The following is an 11163-nucleotide window of genomic DNA, read 5'->3' on the forward strand; positions in this document are numbered from 1 at the left end:
TGTTTGTTTCTCATCAGTACTGATTAATGCGCTGTCTGTTATCACTTTGTTCGCTTTCTCAGATGAAGAATGCATCGAATTCTATATGTATTTACTTAGTTATTCCTATCTCATTTTATATTTTTAAATTCATTCATATTATTATTATTATACCACATTTATATAGTACTCTTTTCATGCACATGTACACGTTCAAAAGGGCTTTACAGAATAAATTGCAAACAATACAAACAAATATGCATTCAGTACAAACAAAAAATGCATTCCACATTAACAAAATCATGAATGTAGAACATTAGATAAAACAAGACAAACATACATACATATTTAAAAGTATTTAAGTGACCCTAGGATAAAATACTTTTCTGCGCTGTTTTATGAAAAGAAAAAATGTATCGGTCAGTTAACGAAATGTTGTACAAAGACGTGGGTTTTTAGCAGGCTTTTGAAAGCAGCTAGCGCGTGAGCTTCTCTGATCTTGACACGGGGAGTTCCAAAGCTTTGGAGCAGTGAACGAAAAGCTGCGATTGCCATACATCATGGTTTTAGATTTTGGCATAACCAGTGACAGCGTGTCTTGTGATCTTTGGTTTTGATCTGTCTATACACTTCTATCGTATCCCTTATCTAGGCAGGGGACTGATTGTGTAGAGCCTTAAAGGTGAGGGTCAGAACCTTGTACTGCACCCTGTATTTCACTGGCAACCAAAGGAGCTCCTTCAGAACCGGTGTTATATGATTGCCATGGGGCGTCTTAGTGATGACGCGAGCTACCGTGTTCTGGACATGTTGCAACTTGGTAAGTGTGCTGTTTGGAATACCACTTAACAAGACATTAAAGTAGTCTAACCGTGAAGTAACCAGGCTGTTAACAAGGGTCTTTGTGGCATCACTGGTAAATTACCGTCTGATTTGACCTATTCTGCATAGTTGTGTATATCCAGCTCGGTACACAGAGTTGTCTTGTTGTTCCATATCCATACTGTTGTCAAATACTGCACCAAGAATCCTTACGCATTTTGTGGATTTTATCACAGTCACCGACCTTCACCGAGATGTCATCAATGTACTTGAGTTATGCTTTGATGTGAATAACATTACCTCCGTTTTATCAGCATTGAGCTTCAGCATGTTGCAATGCATCCATTAGACAATTTCAGCCAGACAGCTCTCAATGCGGTGCAAAGCCACACTTCTAGCTACAGCCTCTATCGTCTTAAAGGACAGGTATAATTGAGAGTCATCATATGAGCCCTTTACTGACATGACAATATAACATACTGTAAATAAAACTTAAGAAAATACATCTGGGCTAAATTGTACTAGAAGGGATGTTGGGGCTCATGTTTCTACTTTTATCAGCATCAGTCATTCAGTGTCATTTTCGTAACTGGGGCTGCATTTGACCGTGCTGTCAATAGGAAGGTAAGACAATTCATATAACCCGCATCGCGGGTTATATGAACCCTCTATTTTTTTTATACAAGTATGGTATTTCAAAATTGTAAATCTTATGACTTAAGTGCATTAAATAGGACAAAATAATAGTGTTCTAGTGCATACTTATAAAACATACTAGTGCACATCATGTAAATTGATTCTCGTTCATGTTATAACTGAAAATATACGGAAAAGGAAGTTACAATGAGGGTAAGCTTTTTAAAATTCTTAACACTACCTGGGCAAATGTTTCAGCCCTCTCTCTGAGATATTCACTCGGGCAGTATTTGCCATTATTTTCAGCTGTATGCATTATACACTGTATGACATGTTTCTTTTGTTTAATAGAATCAGTGTGATGTTGCTATCAATATTCGAAGGAAAATCTATTATTCAGAAATGAATGTATGTCAAAGAAAAGTACTAAAGAAAGGTTTAATGTTACCGGAATTATTTTAAACATTTTCACAGTTTTATTTCCCAGAGTCACTACCCAAAATTAAGCGTTTGTTATGACGTACCATTTTGTCAAATGTCTAAAATCGCTTGAGCCTGTTCAACGGTATAAATAGTAGAGAATGTTTATATAAGTTGTATTTCGGTTAGTAAGTAAAAGGTGTAAAGAAAAGACTACCGATGACGTTGTTTTGGGTTTTACTATAGGAAAAGTTGAGATGAATGTATGATATTCCGTGAAAATTTCCCTAAAATTATAATATTTTATAGAAAATGGCATTTTTCACTAAAATTTATGGGGGTAGGCCACTTCCATACTTAACAGTACACATACGTTGCAAAATATTTAGAAGTTATTTGTTCTGTTTCACATTTATATAGTAGTTGAATTTGTATTGTACAAATAATAATTCAGATCTGACATAAAATGTTTGTGTTAGAATGAATAAAAGATGCAACGCTTGTTTATTTTCAAAAGTTGAAAATATCTTAGCTTAGTACATTATAGTAAAATGTTTTTTCTCTAATAAGACAATCTGAAATTGACCAAATTTCTAAAGCAGCATTATGTCAACATATCAGCATTTAATATGACGGATAACTTTATATGTCTTACGTTCCATGTTTTTGATATACTGATTTACTTTTCCATTTGGAGCAAACTTCCCTCACACCCTTTATATGTGAACTTGTTCCTTTGCCTGTATAGAAAGCAGTCAAAATAAATCACAATTTCTTTCCTTAAATCTTACCATGTTTTAAAGTTTTGACGATAATATATCAGCAAAATCAGATGGTATTTGTGGGCAAATAATTCCTGAATTTACTTAAAAAAACAAGCTAGTGATGAAACGATGGTCGCGTAGAATCAAATAATTGTCGCTAGCAGTGTCAGGTCGCCGATAGTCGATTTTACGAGCTTGATTCGATGACGCAACGCAACCTAATGAAACGTTTGGTCTGTTGCTTTTTGAATCTAGTATCCATACTATCGGCATTGTATTAATTTCATAAACAAGTTCTTGCTTAGGATCCTGCCTATAGCCACATCTGTATAATTTCCGCTTATCCAACATAGACGCAACTGGGTCACCTGGAGTTTCTTACCAAAACTCAGAAACTGATATTACTTTTAAAGCGTAGCCGTAAACGGTAAAGTGGTATTATCCAAAATACAATTTCAGTCGCACGAAAGATCACATGCGTAATTTTCATATTGCATATGTTTTGACGACTGGTTCCTTCCAAGTGAATATGTTAGAGCCACGTATCGGACAATCAGTGTGATGCTTTACGTTAGTCTACGGCATAATTAAATTATTGGTGATGCGTATGATTATATGCAAATATATATCACAAATTAAATATTACTGCAGGAGCCGATTTAAGCAAGGTGACAGTAACGATTGATCAGATCGTAAATCCAGTTCTTCGAGCGTTTACTCTCGCTGAATATACGCTGATGATTTTATCTTGTAGATAACATGAAAATTCGTACACTGTCCGTCCGATATGGGTTTTGAACTATAGTGTACGATCACTCGTTGCACTGTAATCTTTTGAACAGAAGAGAAAAATATATCTAGAATGAAATTACATTTGCCTTAGTAAGAATATGAGAAATTTCTCCCACCTATTTAGATTACAGAGATTTACATCTTTTGAATATTTTCCGTACTCCTACTTTTAGTTACCTTGTGAAGGTGATCATACAACGCTTGATTTTCTTTTCGTTTTAATTGTATTTTATCATTTAAGTAACAAGACCGGGTTAGATTGAAGACATTTTTTTAATATTGTCTTTCCATTCATGGTACTGTTGAAGATTGTGAAAAAACAGGTTATTTACACAATTTAGAGACATGGTTGCGATGGGGTAATAAGAATCGACCAGTGTAACATTCAAGGATTCATTTGTACTAAGTAGGTGTAAAGAAAAGCAAATGTACTTCTGGGGTCGGCGAACCCTTTCTTGACCAAAATATAAGATTCCACTGTCCTATCTTCTGCTGTCTGGATGTTACCAAGCCAAAACCAGCGACGTTTAAACGGAGAGTCTGGAAATTTGATCAAGGGGACTATGAAGGTCTACGTCAAGAAGCTTCAATATTTGATTGGCAGTCGCTCTTTGATCATGATATCGATACATACACAAGCAATATTACCAACCAAATACTGTCTATGTCTAACAAATACATTCCAAACAAAATTGTTACAATACGACAATCAGAACCACCCTGGATCCACAACGACATACGCAAATATATCAGAAAAAAAAAACGTGCATATGACAAAGCCAAAATATCACAAAACCCTCGACACTGGCAAGCATACAAACAGCTTAGAAACAAAACAACTGACATGCTCAGACAAGCCAAACACCACGTATCCCTAAATATTTCAGATAAACTAAAACAGCCAGATCTTAAAACAACAGACTATTGGGGAATACTCAAACAATCCATAGCACCCACCAACAAATCAAGCATCGATACATTACATGATAATGGAAACATAGTCACAGACAACACTGACAAAGCCAACCTTCTGAACAATTTCTTTCAAACCCAAACACAACTCAACGATCAGAATAAAACACTTCCACCACTACATGTAAACCCAGATGCAAATGTCCTCACTAACATTCAAATCATAGAAGACGAAGTAGAGATTACACTTAAATCACTTAATACAGGCAAAGCATCAGGTCCAGACAGCATAAACAGTAGAATACTCAAAGAACTCTCACACGAAATAGCAAGTCCTCTATGCTCTCTTTTCAACAGATCTCTTCATATAGGCAAGGTACCATCTCTTTGGAAATTAGCAAATGTCTGCGCTATCCATAAGAAAAACGATCCTCACAGGCCTATATCTCTACTAAGCACTATCAGTAAAACTCTTGAAAAAATCATTCATAAGCACACACACAACAATATTATCTCTTCACTTCAGTCAGGCTTTGTTCCCAACGACTCAACTTCCAATCAACTTGTTTCTGTCTACAATTCTTTCTTTCAAGCATTAGACGAGGGCAAAGAGGTCAGGGCTGTATTTTGTGACATTTCGAAAGCATTCGACCGGGTTTGGCATCGTGGTCTCCTTCATAAACTGGAATCAAAAGGAATTTCAGGTCAGCTTCTTCTGTGGTTCAAGGACTATCTATCTGGTAGAAGGCAAAGGGTCGTTCTTTGTGGTTCCTCTTCTGAAACTGTACTTATATCTGCTGGTGTTCCACAAGGTTCCATCTTTGGTCCTCTTCTTTTTATTCTCTATATCAACGACATCGTTACGGACATCGGTTCTACTATTCGTCTCTTTACTGATGACACAAGCCTATACATAACTGTTGATGATCCTATACAATCAGCAATTACACTCAACACAGATCTCAATACTATCACAAACTGGGCCGAAAAATGGCTAGTTGATTTCAATCCAAATAAAACAACTTCTTTGTTCATTTCACGAAAACACAACAAACCATACCACCCTCCTCTCTCAATGAATGGCACAGTTATAGCAGAAGTAAACTCTCACAAGCATCTAGGAGTCACATTTTCTCACGATGGAACTTGGCATGAGCACATCGAGACAATCAAAACAAAAGCATGGCAACGTATCAGTATTATGCGCACACTCAAATTTACTCTTGACAGAAAATCATTAGAAACTATCTATACATCTTGAACCCTCTCCTAGAGTATTCTGACGTCGTTTGGGACAATCTTTCTCTCCATGATCAATATGAGTTAGAGAAAATACAACATGAGGCGTGTAGAATTATCTGTGGGTCAACCGAACTAGTTTCTATCGATAATCTTTATAGGGAAACCTGCTTTGAAACTCTCAAACAGAGAAGAGAAAAACACAAACACTCTTTTATAAAATGACAAACAACCTGTCTCCTCAATATCTCAATTCTCTCGTACCTGATAACGTGGGCGATACGACTACATACAACCTACGGAACGCCAACAACACAAGGGATATCCATTGTTATACACAACTCTACGCAAATTCATCCCTGCCATCGGTTGTAAATGCCTGGAATCAGCTTCCTCTTGAACACCGAAACTGCACCACACTCAATTCTTTCAAAAGCAAACTCAGTGCCATCAAACCCAAGGTTCCCTCTCATTACTACATTGGCAACCGTAAGCACCAAATTCTACACACTCGTCTCAGAACTCATTGCAGCACCTTAAACGAACATCTATTTTCAAAAACCATAATCACCAGTCCTCTATGTGAATGTGGCCAAACCGAAAGTACTCACCATTACTTTTTTGATTGCCATTCCTATCGCCAACAACGCACTGTACTCTTCAATCACATTCAAAACCTCACAACACCTTCTCTGTCTACACTTCTATTTGGAGACACAAGCCTCTCGGATGATTCAAATGGTGAATCTTCGCACATGTCCATAATTACATCAGAACAACCAAGCGTTTTGATACATAGCACTCCTCTTTATATACACTATAATACAATAAACTATTAATTATTGGATATTATGTATCATCTTGCTCAATTTTTCCACGCTGATAACTTTAGAACCAACCGCACTTCCAGCTCGTGGGTGTGACCATATCTCTATATTTCTCTACCTCTACCTCTACCACACTCTCCTTTCTACCCATTTTACTTCCCTCAAATATCTCTTAGAACTTTATAAATGTAGATTGACAACCAAACCAATGTAAGGAATACTTAAATATATGCAGTTACTACATTACCGTTTTAAAACAAACAAAATGAGATAAATAGTTGTCTAGCTTTGGTAATGTATTATTGATATGCATGTTTCATTTCATGTTTTCCATAGTTTATAAATACTTTATTTTCTAAGTTACCAGCTATCCCTGCTATCTATAAGGAACGAGTTTCTAAATAAGCTTAGCTTTCTACTCAATCCTTGATTTGTGTAAATGTATGTTTGCTGTATATCTGCTGAAAATAAATATTGTTTAAACCAAAGCAAATGTATCATGGTAATATAAACATTTTTAAATATTCCAAGTTAACAAATGTGCATCGAGGATTATAAGAGAAAGCCACTCGGTTATGATTTGACTTTATTCTTCGAGAAACATACGTACAACCATCGTTTGCACTAGATAAGCATGTAACTTTCAAACCCATTAAAACAGCACGGTTAAAACAGCTTTTTATTATTCCTTAACTGTTTACTTGTATATTTCTAAATTACCGTTACCTCGTATTAATATAAGTAAAGTAACGAACTTTTCATAGTATGGTGACATATACGGCGGTTGTCATAAATGTTAAACAGAAAACATTTCAAAATGTTAGGTATATTATCTTGGAAAATATTCTTGATTCTGTTGAAGGCTAAGATACCCAAGATAGTTACCACTTGTGCTAGAAAAGACCAAACATAAGGAGAATAGTCATCTTCTACGATTCAGTATGTTTTCCGAATACCGTCTTATTTCATATGATACTGAGACATTGTGTTGACTGTCCAAAGTGACTGTGCAATCCTTTATATGGTCTGTGTATTTATATGACTTTTATCCATGCGTCCTATATTTCGTCATACATAAATGTTTATGTTCCAGATTCTGACAGAGGTCCAGTTTATAGAATGAGAGTCCAAAGAGTTGCAAGACTCTTTAACAATGGGGTTTTGTCCGTAAGATTTATTTGTGAGACTTCAACTATCCCACAGTTCTGTTGTGTGTTTCTTAGTGTTGATTCAACATAATGTATAATAATAGAAAAATATCACGTTATCACTTCGTGTATATTGTTTCAGAGCCTTTTGTATTTTTCATATTCATGTATGCTTCATTAAAATTCAGGTTAACAGAAATGTACGGTATTGTCTCTTCAACATGAACTTTAAATGGTGGTGCCTGCTTGTTTTGGAGTTTATTTCCTCTTCAGCGTCCGAACGTCTGGTGTTTCAGAGTTATTGTTGAACATTTATTGTGCGCTGTTGAAAACGGATGCCTGAAGGTACCAACACTACTGTCGTAATTCGCAGTTTAACTAATGATTGAATAAAGGTTATCAATTTCAACTTTAAAAACAACACATTATTAGTTAATTGCGCAACAGTATTGTGCTTTTATTAAATAACATTTGACAATGGTTCTTATAGTTTGTAGGTAACATTACTGATGTTGCATAATTTATGTTGTCTAGTTTTGCTGAAGTCTGTGAGTTTAATTTATTAACTAGACAGCGTTTTAATCATGTTCCGTATTTTATAATGAAATTCGCAAAACAGTCTATCTTCCTATGTTGCACCATCCAGCATCAAAACAGCAAACGGATAAGCAAATAAGACCTCTGTTATCGTCAACGCCAAACGTCAGACTAACATGTTGTGTTTAGTCTATATTTTGTTGAAAGTTTTGACAAAGGTTTCACTGCTTAGCCCCATATCTTGCTTGTCAATTTCAAATACAGACGGTCTGCTCCAGACTTTCTGACCTTTGAGTCTAAACTGGTATGTCAGTACAGACAGGAGCCATTGCCTGATTATCTGTAAATACAATTATGCAATCCGTTCTAAAATACTGGTCTTCCAACTTTTTTTCTATTTTGTTTCAAGAATGGAGGTTTTACGTCAATACTTATTCCTGCCTCTTTCACAAAGTGAGAAGACAACAAAATCTAACAAAACAAGGGCCATGATTTTGATGTTATCAGAGCAACCGTGTCAGATTTAAAGCTTATTTATTACATTGCCCGCTATATAATTAAGTGTTCAAGAAATGCTTAATCATAGAAATCTCCCTGTGATTTCTTGGAAAAACTCTGTGATTTCTTGGCCATTGTCATTTTGAGCGAGTTTCATAAAAATGCTAAGAAATAAGGCCTGTAATATAACTGTTAAGGAAGTGAAATATAGCATAGTTGCCGAATTCAAGGACAATAGCTTGAGCATTATGCTGTGTGATAAATAAATCTGCCCGAAATCTAATGAATATATATATATATATATATAAAAGAAAAACATCCAATGGGTTTCCTCTATCTGTATATGCATGACTAACCGCAATTTTGAAAGAATAAAATTGCAAAGACCGTAACTCTTGTGTTACAGGGAAAATCTTGTCCATATCTTGTAGCTATATGCATTGTTTCTAAGTTTCGTGCGGATTGTAACTAGATCTAACGAAAATTATATGATACTGAGTAAATGGTAAAATTTTATAAGAGTGTGAAGTTGGCGAGAAGTTCGACATTCGACATTGAACATTCTATCTCAGAACGACATTGGACATTTGAAGCGTGAAGTTGGCAATAAGTTAAACTTTCGACATTGAACATTCGATCTCAAAACGACATTGGACATTCAATACCAGAACGACATTGGACAATCGATTTCAGAACGACATTCGACATTCGATACCAGATCGACATTGAGCATTTGATTTCAAAACGACATTCGACATTCGATACCAGATCGACATTGGACATTCGATTTCAGAACGACATTCGACATTCGATACAGATCGACATTGAGCATTCGATTTCAAAACGACATTCGACATTCGATACCAGATCGACATTGGACATTCGATTTCAGAACGACATTCGACATTCGATACCAGAACGACACTGGACATTCGATTTCAGAAAGACATTGGACATTAGATACCAAATCGACATTGAACATTCGATTTCAGAACGACATTCGACATTCGATACTAGATCGACATTGGACATTCGATTTCAGAACGACATTCGATACCAGAACGACATTCGACATTCGATTTCAGAACGACATTGGACATTTGATACCAGATCGACATTTGACATTCGATTTCAGAACGACATTCGACATTCGATACCAGAACGACATTGAACATTTGATACCAGATCTACATTCGACATTCGATTTTAGAACGACATTGGACATTCGATACAGATCGACATTGAGCATTCGATTTCGAAACGACATTCGACATTCGATACCAGATCGACATTGGACATTCGATTTCAGAACGACATTCGACATTCGATACCAGAAAGACATTGGACATTTGATACCAGATCGACATTGAACATTCGATTTCAGAACGACATTCGACATTCGATACTAGATCGACATTGGACATTCGATTTCAGAACGACATTCGATACCAGAACGACATTCGACATTCGATTTCAGAACGACATTGGACATTCGATACCAGAACGACATTGGACATTCGATTAAAGAACGACATTGGACATTCGATTTCGAACGACATTCGATTTCAGAACAACATTGGACATTCAATTTCAGAACGACATTCGACATTCGATTTCAGAACGACATTGGACATTCGCATCTAGAACGACATTCGACATTCGATTTCAGAACGACATTGGACATTCGCATCTAGAACGACATTGAACATTCGATTTCAGAACGACATTCGACATTCGATACCAGAACGACATTGGACATTTGATACCAGATCCCTTTCTTTTAATACAATCAAAAAAAAAATCAACTTGTTTGTAGGTGATCCTTTAAATTTTTTTAAGCTAAGATGTTTTGTTTAGTGCAAAACATTTGAATTAGTTTTGCTAATATAAGAACAAAATATTTTATGGTAATATTTCAGTCTCACAACTCTGCAAGAGTTAATAGCAGAGCAGACAGAAATTGATGCACCCAGTCAACTACTAATATTTGATGGCCAGCAGTTAAAAGATCATGTTCAGGCAATGTTACCGATATCAAGTTACCCAAAGGGAATCATGGAGACAAACCCAATATTTGTCTACAATAAGAACATGGACGATTTTGTGAGATTCCCTGTACCAAACATAAGTAAGTGTTGTATTTCTGCTAAAGGACAAAAACCTACTACAGCCGAAATTTAAACAGAATATTTCTTTTACTTCAGTCAGTATCTCACCTAACTGAAATTATTGTTACACATGACCTTGGATTTATCATGATTTCAAAAAGAATTATCATTTTAACGTGCACAGAATCTGTAGTAATCTTCAGTATGTCCTTCAAATGTAATCAACCAGCTGTGGTGCCCTAATGGATATTGCACATATACAGCAATTGGGAGGACAATGGTTTGAATCCTATCAGAAGTGGGTCTTGTTATTGAAAAGAGACCAATTGGGAAGCTGCCAGCCTGGTACCTGGCATTTAAAGAGCAGGATGTAAGGGAGTAATCCTGCTCATATTCTATAGGTGTCCAATTAGCCAAAATGGCTGGTCTTTTCTGTGGGGATGACACTATATTGATAACACTGATTGTTGTGATCAAAGTT

This window comes from Mercenaria mercenaria, chromosome 13, assembly GCF_021730395.1.
Source record: "Mercenaria mercenaria strain notata chromosome 13, MADL_Memer_1, whole genome shotgun sequence".
Taxonomy (NCBI): Eukaryota; Metazoa; Mollusca; class Bivalvia; order Venerida; family Veneridae; genus Mercenaria; species Mercenaria mercenaria.